The sequence below is a fragment of the Acinonyx jubatus genome, chromosome C2 (genome assembly GCF_027475565.1).
Source record: "Acinonyx jubatus isolate Ajub_Pintada_27869175 chromosome C2, VMU_Ajub_asm_v1.0, whole genome shotgun sequence".
Lineage (NCBI taxonomy): Eukaryota > Metazoa > Chordata > Mammalia > Carnivora > Felidae > Acinonyx > Acinonyx jubatus.
This window is the reverse complement of record NC_069384.1, coordinates 667,353-680,314: the sequence shown is the minus strand read 5'-3', so window position 1 is coordinate 680,314 and position 12,962 is coordinate 667,353. Positions and strand designations below refer to the sequence as shown.

The window sequence follows — 12,962 nt, the reverse complement described above, 5'->3', positions numbered from 1 at the left end:
CTCCTGTTACAGTCGTTCTCCTGAGCACTGGCATCTACGCCGCTCATCTGCTGTCACCGCACAAACAGGGTCAGAGCGGCACGGTCTCACGACCTTGGATGGGCTTCCTCTCTGGAAACGCAGTCGCACAAACCACATGGGGCGCTGTGAGCATCCAGCGCCGGCCTCCGCACAGACAGCCCCCAGATTCGGGACACCCGAGCACCCCCACGCCCCTCTGCCCCTCACACTGTCCCAGCTATTCCGCCTCTGGCCGCGGGAACACTCAGGCAGGAACAAGGCGACGGTGTGGGCGCTGGTGTGGTGACGCTCAAAGCTCTCCGGACAGAGAGTCTGGTGGGCCAGCCAGGCCCGCTGAGGGAGCTGACCCAGCCCACCGGTGGTTCTAGAATGTCAGCAAATCAAGGAAAACAAACCTGTGGCAGACAAGGGGAGGGTTCCTCAGGCCCAAGAGACACTGAGACCGACATTCACGCCCTCCGGGGCTGTTCAGCAAAGCCACTGGGAGGCCCTATTGGTTTTAATGGTGGCCTGGGGCACTGCTTGACCCCAGAGGGCGATTCTCAGGCTCTCAGCCCCCTTGTGAATCTCCAGAACCACGGGGCCCCAAGGAGACTGCATTTCAGAGGCTCCAGGACCTACTGACTCACAGCTCCCTGCAGGGGCCGCTCAGCTCTGGGTCCTTCCCTGCAGATGTGGAGACACAAGGCGAGTCCTTGCCCAGGGGCCTGCCCTCTGCCAGCAGGCTGGGCCTTCTGGGGAAGCTTTCTTCAGCTCTGGCCTATTTCCTCTCAGCTGAGGGCAGTGGGGGGGGGGGGGTCCTTGAGCTGCACACGCAGGGTCTGGCATGTGACGTGCTCCTCAGGAGGCACGAAGCGATGGCATGATTACCACTCTCATTACCGCTTGGAGAGACAAACTGAAACTCAACAAGGTGAGGCCACTCGCTGGTGGTCCTTACGGCAGGACCCTTGCACAGAAGGAAGTGGGTAGGAAGTGAACCAGCAGGAGCCCCAAGAGCCCTCCACTGGGTGTCTTTTCCCACAGGGACATCTCCAGCACCGCATGGTCCCAGCCGGGGCCTGCTGCAGAGACATGTCCTGCTCCTAGGCTCTCCTTAAAGCTGACTGCCTCCGTGTCACCTGAGATATGGGTCAGAGTAATATTCCCAAGGGTGGAATGTAGTCTTCAGAGCCCACAAGTCCCACCAGGCCTGTACTTTCTTCTCTGAAGCAGAGGATACAACAGGAGGCTATTTGTCTTTTAATTTCAGGGGGATATCCCAGCATGCCCTTGACCACCAGACCCCTAAAGCCTTCCCTGAAGTGCAGACCTCTGGATGTTCACAGGAGCTCATCTCCCACCCTCTGGGGCACATGTGTCCGAAGGCCTCCGGCACACGAGCCTCCTCTCCCTTGACCTTCCCGGTCAGCACGGTGTCCTGCCCCTGGGGGATGTCCGGGGCACCTAGCTTCCCAGACCACGTTAGGACAGAGGGGAGGATTAACGTGACCCTGAGGCCAAACCACAAATGCATATTATCTATCATCCCTCCCATGTGAATGCAAACTGTTCCTGTCTTTCCTAATTAGGATGGAAAATAATGCAATTGTAAATCCACAGCCCCATTAATCTGCTATCGCCAGAATTCTGCCGGAATTCCAAGGCCCACACAGCAGAGGAGGTTGGGCGGCCCCGTGGTTAAGCCTCAATGGCCTGCAGCCTCTCTCGTTGGTCTCCGGGCTCGGTGGGGCCCACCACCCCTGCTTCTTACAGGTCTCAACCTCCAGGGACACGATATTGTTTGCAGTTTGCTCTCTGGGCCGTGGGGGATAGGGGGTGGGGGGTGGAGTGGGGTGGGCAGTGTCCGAGTTTCCCCTGGACTTCCCCCTGCCGTGTCCACAACCACACCGGCCAGAACCCAGTTATTCCAATGGCCAAGTATGGGAGTGACAATGACACCCTTGGGAACCAGGGAAACGACCCCTGGGTGGTCTGTTGACTAGGGGACCCGCTGTGACCAACACTTTAGCCAAGATTCCTTTTATTACCTGGCCCCATAAACCTCCCTCCAACAGGGAGGCCATGATGACGCTCTGGGTGTGAATCCAGTCACCCAAGTGAATGCTGTAGGGCTCTTTAGGGGAAGACAGGCACAGACACACTCTCACACACCTGCCTCCCTCGGTGCCCCTCACTCAGGGCACCTGACGCACACAGAGAAACACGGTGCCGGACCAGAGGAGTGACTGGTGCCTCCCGGGGATGGTGGGCAGAGAGTGGGCACTGAGAGTGGCCCAGGCAGAGGGGTGATCTGGGAGCCAGGAGCAGGTGGGAGGCCACGTGCTGGGGCCAGGGCACACCTCAAAGGCCCTTTGGACATCAAAGTAGGGGCGTCCTGTGGCACAGCTGCAGGGGTGGCCTGTCCCTCCTCACGGGAGACATTACTCCCCTCTGCCTGAACAATCTGGGTCTGCACGGGGCTCCCTGAAAACACGAAGATGCCTCCTTAGAACCCTGCCCTCATCTGGCCAGTCGGTGGGACCCCGGTGCACCAGAATCAGGCTGCAGATGGAAAGAAGTGGTTAGGAAGACCATAGGGCATGCCCCCGGGGCACATATAGGTGACCAAGAAGCAGCGCACGTCTCTCCTCTTAAGGGGAGGGTGCTAAATCAGAGATTTGCCAAACGGAAGCTGGAGCCGCAGCCCCCTCCCTGCAAGGCAGTGATCCAGCCCGGCCCCAGACCCCCAGGACCTCTGCCCAGCCCTGCCTGCACCCCAGTGGGGGTCTGCCACTCCAGAGTGGGGAGCAGGGACTCCCACAACAGCTCTGCCAGGGACCCCCAGACTCTGCTCACGGGTGGACTTCGGACATCACGGCGGCCTCTGGGCCCAGCACCAAGCCCACCTGCCGAGTTCTCCAGGGAAAGTGCACCTGCAGGCTCCACCCGCCCCGCCCCTGCAGCTCCTGAGGCTCCCCCTGTCCTGGAACCCCTGCCCTTTCCCAGCCAGTCCCCTCCCATCTGACCGGGAGGCTCTCGGGCACTGGAGGGGGGCGGGAGGCCACGGCGCAGAAACACATTCTGACTCGCAGGGTCGCAGGAACTGCGTGTTCCCAGACCAGGCTAGGTCAGGCTAAGCCTGAGCAAGGGGGACACGGAGAATGGGGACCCCTTGGCGCCGTCCAGGGGCGAGTCCCCGGTGCCTCCCACCACTCCAGGTGCAGGGCGCGGCTCCCCATCTCCCAGGTCAGCTCGGCCTGGAAATCCGGCAGCGGCAGCAGGCAGCCAGGCCGGGCGTGAAGTCCAAGCAGCTGCCTCAGTGAGGTCCAGGTGTGGACGGGTGTGGACTGGGCGGCGCGGAGGGCTGTGAGGACCGCTGGGGCGGGGGCTTCGGACCAGTTCAAGGAGAGGTGGCAGCGCCCGCGCCCCGGCCACGCCCTGTTTCCAGCAGTGCCCCCCCCCCGTGTCCCCCTCCAACCCTTCGTCCTCCCGGCCCCCCTCGGTCCCCCCGCCACACTGCACCCCTGTCCCTTCCTCCCCACCGCGCCCTCTTCACTTCCCGCCCCCCAGTCCACCCCTCCGACCCTACATGCCCCCACTCCAGGGCCCTCACTTCCCACCCCTGGTCCCCCGCCATCCGCGGGGCCGCAGCGCCTCCCGCTGTCCGCGCTGTCGGGGCGTCGGGGCGCGGCCCTGGCGGGCGGCGGGAGGCGTATAAAGTGGGCGGCCCCCGCCGCGGACCCCTCCCTCTTGCCCGCTCGGAGCCCGCGTCGCGGCCGCCAGCACCCGGAGCTCCTCGAGACGTGTCCGGCGAGGGCGCCCCGCGCGCTCCGAGGTCAGGTAAGCGCCGCTCGGCCGACCCGGCACCCGCCTGGAGCCGCGGCCGCGCGCGGGCGCCTTGGGACCCGCCGGCCGGCTGGCCTCCCCGGTGGCGAGCGAGCTCCTCCGGGGGGTCCGGGGGGCCGGGGGCGCGCAGGCCTGGCGACCCCCGTTCCAGCTGCTTGCCCTCCCTCCGAGCTCCCCACGCCCGCTGCTTAGGACGCGGTGGGGACCGGGAGAGGGACTCGTCTGGCCGCCCCCTCTTTGGCACCTTCTGGGGCAGAGCTGAGGGGTTTGGGAGGGATTCCTCCATTTCCGGGCTCGGTGCTAAGACTCTGCGGCTTCCGGGCTTGGCTGCTGGGACAGCGGGGGAGACCTCGCGGTCACCTCCTCACCAAATAGCCCCCAGGGGCTCAGCGTGTGCAGGCGGACCCCTGGCTGCTTCCTGGGAGTTTGGTTTTATCTCTGGCCTAGAGATCACATTCAGAGGGCTGAGGAGCCCAAGTCACCCCCACGGGAAGACCAGCCCCTCTGACTTGGAACCCGCACCGGGTCTCCATCGGGGCTGGTCCCTCTCCTCTGGGCTCAAGAGGGAGAGCCTGTTCCTCCTCCTTCTGGAAGGAGCTGCCAGGTCCAGAATGAGCTCTCCAGGGCCCCCCAGGCACTCTTCAGGTGACAAAGGGTCCCTGATACTCTAGTGGAGAGGACAGGTCACCCCCCCACCCTCACTCTAGAATCAACAAGAGCCTAGCCTGCCCCCCATTCCTCTGAGGCTGGAGGTGGCCCACCCGCATTCTCCAGCCCCGCTGCCCACCAAAGTCTGCCGGGTGAGACTAAGCAGGGGGCTGCAGAAGTAGGAGTCCTGGCTGATGGCGCCTGTGGCGGCCCCCTTGCTGGGCCAACCCCACACCCTCCCAGGACTCCTCATCCAGTTTAATAGGGCCCTGGGGTCCCAGCACCCTTAGAGCAAGGCTTTAGGGTAGGGGTGGGGGGGTCAACTGGGAGGTCTCTGATACTAACAACACAAAAACCAGCAGGGCGTGGTGCCTCAGGTGTGCCCACAGGGCATATCACCACCACCACCACCACCACCACCACCACCCCCACCCCCCCCCCCCCCGTACCCAGGGAGAAAATCACCAGCTCCAGCACCCATACCTTCTGTCTACCCAGCTGTCCCCAAGAAAAGGAACCTCATTTTTAGATTAATGCCCAAGAAGAAGGAAGCTGGAGATCCACAGATTCGCGGGTTTTTTTCTTTCAATAAAGGAGTTCTGGCCCGGGGATAATCTTACATTTGTTTAACAACAACAAGAAAGCCTTTTGGGGTTTATTCCCAGCCTCATCTCACCAGGCCAGGAGGCAGGACAGGCCTTTGGGGCTCTGAGGAGGGACACTGTCTGCCTTCCTGACGTTATTCAGAGGCAGGAGCCCCGGGCATATGTGACCTGGAGTCTCCCAGGCCAGGCTGGAGGAGGTGGGCACAAGAGTCCCAGGTGTGGCCCATTGGCAGACTCAGGAATCGATGCGCCGCTGGGCCCTGCTGGCCACCGTGACGCTGCCACCATGTGCTAATGAAAGAAACCCGGGAGGCTGACAAAGTCCGCAGCAGGGCGGGGACTGTCGTTGGGCACAGTGGTTAGGGAAGGCACCGTGCAGGGACAGAGTAGGGAGGGCTCCTGCCACTGGGCCACCAGGTTGGGCACTGCCCGGGCCCCGGCCCCGGCCAGTGCATATGACACGCAGCGGACTCGGCGTCACTGGCCAGAAGGGTGGCTCTGTGTTTCCGCGAGCTGTGGGCAGCAGGGGGGCCTTCAGATGAGCACCCTGGGATGGGCCAGGTCGGAGGAGGGACGGCCAGTGCCGAGGAGAAGGAGCTGGGGCCTCGGCAGCGGCTGTGGGCCAGCCCACCCTCCTCCCCAGCCAGCATCTTCTCATCTGTAGGACCAGGCTGGGCTTAATAGTACCTGCCCTCTTCACTGCCAGGGCTGCCAAGGGTCTCCGGGTGCATAGTGTGGGAAGACCACGTTTGCACCTACAGAATGCTTTGTGATGCTGGAAGAACTTAGTTCTTATGATTAAGAAAACCACAAATAGTTTGATTCTTTCCACATTTCAGTGGATCAGTCCCTTCTCTGGCTTCTTTCACACATTTGTGCAAAGTGAAGGGGGGACCCTGGTGTGGGGTGCACCTGCAAAGAAGCAAGGATCATGGGATGCTGCTCATTGAGCAGCACCTGGGGGAGCCCAACCCCCACCCGAGGGGCGAGGGCTGGCATTGGGCCATGTCATAAAGCGACATTCTCCACAGACGGTACACACACCCTCCCGGGTGACCTAAAACATGTCAACGCTCCACGCCACACAGTGTGTGAGCCTCGTGGTGGCCCATTGCAGCCGCTGTAATAAGCAGGTGGAGGTGGGGATCCAGTGGTGAGGGGCCCCTGCTGCTGGGAGAGTGGCTCTGGGTCAAAAGCTCTGACAAGTGTCAAGGCTTTCAGGCTTCCCATCAGATACACACCAGGAAAGTGGGGAAGGACGCTGGCATTCTCCACAACGGGCAGGATTGCTGTTTGGTTTGTTTTGGTTTTCTCACATGCCGGTTTCATGGGTGAGGAGCGGCGCACTGTTGGTCTGTCTGTAGGGCCTCGATTCCTGTGCCTTCGACAGCTTTTGATTACTGACCATTTGGCTGGTTGTGGTTTCCCCGTGTTCCTAATGGGTGCTCAGTTTTACTAGTTTGTAAGAACTTTTCCCCCCAGTTTTTAAAAACTATGGTAAAATACACATAACATAAAGCTTATTGTCGTAACCATTTTTAAGTGTAGAGCTCAGTGGTATTAGGTACATGATCACCTCCATCCGTCTCTGAAATTCCTTTCCTCTCGAAAAACTGAAACCCTGTACCCATTAAACACTAACTCCCCTTTCCCATCCCCAGTCCCTGGCAGCCACCATTCTACTTTCTGTCTGTGATTTTTTCAATATTCTAAGTCCCTCATATAATTGAAATCTTACAGTATTTGTTTTTTTGTCACTGGCGTATTTCACTGAACATACTGTATCCTCAAGGTTCATCCATGTTGTGGCAGGTGACAGAATTTCCTTTCTCTTTAAGGCTGAATATTACTGCACTGTGTGAATATACTGCACTATATTCTGTGCTTGCACTGTAGTTATCCATTCAAGTGATGCAAGTGGACACTTGGGTTGTTTTCATGTTTTAGCTATTGGGAGTAACCACTAACGTGAACAATGAAGATGGGTGTACAAATATCTCTTTGAGACCCGGCTTTTGATTTGGGGGGTGGTATATAGCCAGAAATGGAATTGCTGGATCATATTGTAATTTTATCTTTTTTTTTTTTTTTTTTGAGGAACCACTGTACCGTTGTCCACAGAGCCTCTACTGTTTTACATTCCAGCCAATAATTCCAATTTCTCCATCCTCCAACATGTGTTATTTCCTGGGGTTTTTTAAATCTTAGCCATCCTAATGAGTATGAGGTGATATCCTCAGAATTTTGGTATGTGCTTCTCTAAATAATTCATGACGTTGAGCATCTTTTCATGTGCTCATTGGCCATTTGTATATCTTCTTTGGAGAAATTTCTATTCAAGTCCTTCATCCATTTTTGAGTCAAGTTGTTTGGTTTTTTTGTTGTTGAGTTTTAGAAGTTCTCTATCTATTCGGGACTTTAATCCCTTACCACATGTACAATTTGCAAAGACTTTTTCCCATTCTGTAGGGTTGCCTTTTGACTCTGTGGATAGTATCTTTTCATACACAAAATGTTTTATTTTCCAGAAAATTCAGTTTGTCTATTTTTTCTTAAGTGGCTTATGCTTTTGGTGTCACAGCCAAGAAATCATTGCCAACTGCAATGTTGTGAGGTTTTGCCCCACGTTTCTTCTAAGTTTTATAGATTTAGGTCTTATATCTAGATCATGGATTCACTTTGAGTTAATTTTTGTGTCTGGTGTTAGGTAAGGGCCCAACTTCATTCTTTTGCTTGTGGATACTCATTTTTCACTGCACCAGCACCATTTGTTGAAAAGAACTCTCTTTAACCCCACTGAATGGTCATGACATCTTTGTTGAAAAGTACTTGAATATGTATGCAAGGATTACTTCTGGACTCTACTCTATTCCACAGGTCTATATGTCTGTCTTTATGCCAGTACCACACTGTTTTCATTACTATAGCTTTGTAGTAAGTTTTGAAATGAGGAAGCGTGAGTCCTCCAGCTTTGGTCTTCTCTTTTAAGATTGTTTATGTTATTCAGGGTCCCTTGAGGTTTCTTATGGATTTAGAATTTTTTTTCTATTTCTGCAAAAATCATCATTTGGATTTTGATAGAGATTGAATTAAATTTATAAATCACTTTGAGTGGTACTGACATCAATACCACTCAACTTAATATTGTCTTCCAATCCATGAACATGTACATCCAAGTCAATTTTCATATATGGCTTTTGTTATATTGAGATGGGTTCTTTCTATTCCTAGTTTTGGGGTGTTTCTATCATGAAAGGATATTAAATTTTATCAAAAGATTTTTCTGCATTGAGATATCATGTGGGTTATATTACACTGGTCAATTTTCAGATGTTGAACTATACTTGCATTGCAGGAATGAATCCCACTTGCTCATGGTATTTAATCCTTTTACTATCCTATTGAATTCTGTTTGGTAATACTTTGTGGAGGATTTTTGTGTCATTGTTCAATAGGATTACTGGTCTGTATTTTCTTTTCTTGTAGTATCTTTGTCTGACTTTGGCATCAGCATAATGCTGATGTCATAGAATGAGTAAGAGAATATTCCCTCCTCTTCAACTTTTTTTGAAAAGTTTAAGAAGTGCTGGTGTTAGTTCTTCTTTAACGTTTGGTAGAACTCACCAGCGAAGCCATCAGGTTCAGGGCTTTTCTTTGTCAGATTTTCAGTTCCTTATTCAATGTCGGTACTAGTTATAGATCTGTTCGGAATTTCTGTTTCTTCATGGTTTGTAGGTTTTGTGTTTCTAGGAATTTGTCCATTTCCCCAAGGCTATCCAATTTGTTGGTGTACAGAGAAGCTACTTTCTGTGATATTTTCTTCTTAAACCATTGAGGCTGCCATTGTTGTTTCCTTTCCTCCCATCATTGCAAGTCCCCATCCCTTCCTTCTCTGGCTGAATTTACTTACAGGGGATTTAAAGTATTGCCACTTTTTTTTCCCTGTTCACTTTTCTCTTTCTTTCTGGGGGAGCCAGACATTGAAGAGTAGGGCATTAGAATGCAGCTGCATATAGAGGGGAATTAGGTGGGCAGTGAACCTGTTCAGGGAAGGTGTGTGGTCAGGAAACACCTGAGAATACCTCTTACTTACACTTCAGGCTGATCCTTGGCATGAAGACGGCCTATAACAATCAAAACCAAACAAACAGCAAGCCCTGGGGAAGGAGAATCTGATTTCCAGACATATCACATCATTAGATACAAATGTCCAGTTTTCAACAACAACAAAAAAAAATCACAAATCATACAAAGAAACAGGAAAGTATGGCCTGTTCAAAGGGGAAAAAAAAAACATAGACCAACAGAAACTACCCCTGAAAAAGACCTGATGGTGGATCTACTAGGCAGACCTAAACACAACCATCTTAAAAACGCTCAAAAAAACTAGAGGAAAGCATTAAAGAAATCAAGAAAACAATGTCTGAAAAAAAAGGAAATACCAATAAAGAGATATCTATATAGAATTCAAAAAGAAATAAAGGAGCTGAAAAGTACAATAACTAAAATGAAAACTTCCTTAGAAGAATTTAAAGGCAGACTTGAGAAGACAGAAGAAAGAGCCAGGGAAGTTGGAGATAGGACAGTGCAAACTATTGAGTCTGAGGAACATAAATAAAAAAGATCAAAGAAAAGTGAACGAGCCTAAAGGACCAGCATGCACAGTGTGGGAGTCCCAGAAGGAGAGGAGAGAGAGAAGCAGGCAGGAAAAGTATTTGAAGAAATAATGGCTCAAAACTTCCAACTTTGATAAAGACATGAACATAAAATCCAAGAAGCTCCATGAACTCCAGGTAGGATAAATTCAAAGAGACTCACACTGAGACTCATTGTCATCAAACTATCAAAAAACCAAGACAAAGAAATTTTTGAAATAAGCAGGAGACGTGACTCATGATATCCGCGTGTCCTCAATAAGATTACCCACAGATTTCTCATCAGAAACTTGGGAGACCAGAGGCAGTGGGCTGATGATATTCAAAATGCTAAAAGAAAAAAAAAACTGTCACCTAAAAATTCTATATCTAGCAAAACTGTCCTCCAAAAGTGAGGGGAAAATTAAAACATTCTCAGATAAACAGAAGCTGAGGGAATTTGTTACTACTGGACCTGACCTTCAAGAAACACCCAAGGGAGTCCTCCAGGGTGAAATGGAAGGACTCTAGACAGTAACTTGAAGCCAGATGGAGAAATAAAGATCTCAGTGAAGATAAACACATGAGCAATTATAAAAGTTAATGTTATAGTAGCAACAGTAATTCCACATTTTGCTTTCTACATAACTTAAGAAACTAATGCATTAAAAATAATATTTTGTTATGTTTTGAACACACAATGTATAAAAACGTAGTTTTTTGACATCAGTAACTGAAAGCGATAGGGGTAGAGCTTGTAAAGGAGCAGAGGTTTTGTATAATACTGAAGTAAAGCTGATATAAATTCAAATTAGCATGTTGGAACTTTAGGATGTTAAATGTAATCCCCCTGGTAACCATAGATACCTAAAGAATACACACAAAGAGAAATGAGGAAAGAATGTAAATGTTTCACTACAAAAATCAACTAAACACAGAAAAAGTCATAATGCAGAAAATGAGAAACAAAAAGCTATAAGGTATATAGAAAACAAATAGCAAAAGGATGGAAGTGGGTCTCTCCTTATCAGTAGTTACATTAATTGTAAACAGATTACACTCTCCAATCAAAAGACAGAGACTGGCAGAATGGATTATAAACAAACACGATCCAACTGCAGCCGACCCTTGAACCTGAGTTTGAACTGTGCAGGCCTACTTACGTGCAGATTTTCTGCACTACGGTACTATAAAGGTATTTTCTCTTCCATATGATTTTCTTAACATTTTTTTCTCTAGCTTACTGTAGCATTAGAATCTGTAATACGTATAACATACACGGTAAGTGTTAATCGACTCTCTATTATCAATAAGGCTTCCAGCCAACAGTAGGCTATTAGCAGTTAAGTCTGGGGGAGTCGAAAGTTTTACACAGTGTGGGGAGCGGGGGGTTGGCGTCCCTGACCCTCGCACTTTTCAAGGGTCAGCTGTGTAAAAGAGACTCACATTACATCCAGGGACACAAGGAGGTTAAAAGTCAAAGGATGGAGGAGGCTCCTGGGTGGCTCAGTTGGTTAAGCGTCCGACTTTGGTTCAGGCCATGATCTCACAGTTCATGAGTCTGAGCCCCGCATTGGGCTCTGTGCTGTCAGCGCAGACCCAGCTTCAGATCCTCTGTCTCCCTCTCTGTCTGCCCCTCCCCCTCTCACCCTCACTGTCTCAAAAATAAATAACCATTAAAAAAAAAGTGAAAGGATGGAAAAGTTATTCCATGCAATTCGGAACCAAAAGAGAGCAGGGTGGCTGTATTAATGTCTGGTAAAATGGACTTTAAGTCAAAAACAGTTACAAGAGACAAAAGACATTATATGTTAATAAAAATTTCAATAGAGCAAGAAACTGTAATAGTTATAAACATTGCACACCTAATAGCAGGCCATCAAAATTTTTAAACCTTAAAAATATGAAATCTTGGGGCACCTGGGTGACTCAGTCGGTTAAGCATCTGACTCTTGGTTTGGGCTCAGGTCATGATCTCATGATTTGTGGGATCGAGCCCCTCATTGGGCTCCATGCTGTCAGCATGGAGCCTGCTTGGGATTCTCTCTCTCTCTCTCTCTCTCTCTCTCTCTGCCCCTCCCCCACTGACATGTGTTCCCTCACTCTTAAATAAATAAATACATACATAAGTAAGTAAACTTCAGAAAAATATGGAATCTTGGAAAGACTGTTGTCTGGCTCTTGGTCTGTCCCAGGGCTGCTCACATTTGTGCTGTGAGGAAGGTCCCCTGTGGGAGTCCAGTTATCAAGAGAGTGGACCCCAAGCCGTGCCGCCTGGCTTTGGACCTCAGCTCTTGGCTGAGCATCCTGGACAAGTTGCCTCCACTTGGTCTCCGTCTCCTCCCTGGGAGGCAGGGACCGTCAGGGTACCAGTGCCCGAGGGCGGTCGTGTTGCGTGAGGAGAGGTAGCGTGGTGTCTGGTGCACGGCGATCGTAGGAGATATTATTCCCTCGTCGTCTCATTCTTTCCATGTTTTCCCCAAAGCCTTCTTAGTCTGTTTTGCACTCACCTCTGGAATTTATCTGGGTCCAGGCCAGACTACGCCCGTTTCTCATTACGTCGGGGAGCCCTGGCCCAGGACCCCGTCGCTGCGCGGAACGGCCAGTCTCAGCCCAGTTCCGTGCGGCGTGGCCCGTTGCTTGCCGGGTGGCCTGTTGGCGCAGTCCACCACCAAACCATAAGTGCCGGATCGCTGCGGTCTTATTGTGGCACGAGCCCTTGATAGCACAACTCTCCTCGTTACCCTGTGTCTTTTGTTGCTCTCAGCCACCCTTTATTCTTTCTGCCTCGGGTTCTTTTTGTCAACATGTCGGCAGGCACGAAGCAAAAATGTTTCCTGGAGATTCTAGTCAAAATTACATTCAGCTGTAGATCCGGTTGGAAATAACTGATATTCTTAAACCATTAGAGACTCTTAAATACAGAGCACAAACTGAGGGTTGATGGGGGTGTGGGGGAGAGGGGAAAATGGGTGATGGGCACTGAGGAGGGCGCTGTTTGGGATGAGCGCCGGGTTGTGTGTAAGTGATGAAGCACCGGGATCTACCCCCAAACCCAAGAGCACACCGTACACACTGTATGTTAGCCCACTTAACAATACATTATATTTTAAAAATAATTTAAAAAATAAAAAAAGAACTGATATTCTTAAATACTGTGTATCTCATCCAGAAACAAGGTTTGTCTCTCCTGTGTGTTCCTTAGAAATTTTTTTTGAGTTTGTTT

General features: G+C 51.2%; 1 protein-coding gene across 2 annotated transcripts in view; it reads left to right on the top strand.

The window, feature by feature from the left end:
• The first annotated feature begins 3,690 nt into the window (after positions 1-3,690).
• COL6A2 (collagen type VI alpha 2 chain) overlaps positions 3,691-12,962 on the top strand; it is a 32,452-nt gene continuing 23,180 nt past the window's right edge. For both annotated transcript variants that reach the window (XM_027041371.2, XM_027041372.2), the window contains exon 1: positions 3,691-3,843. The gene's annotated coding sequence lies outside the window, so the exon portion shown is untranslated. The remainder of the gene's footprint in view (positions 3,844-12,962) is intronic.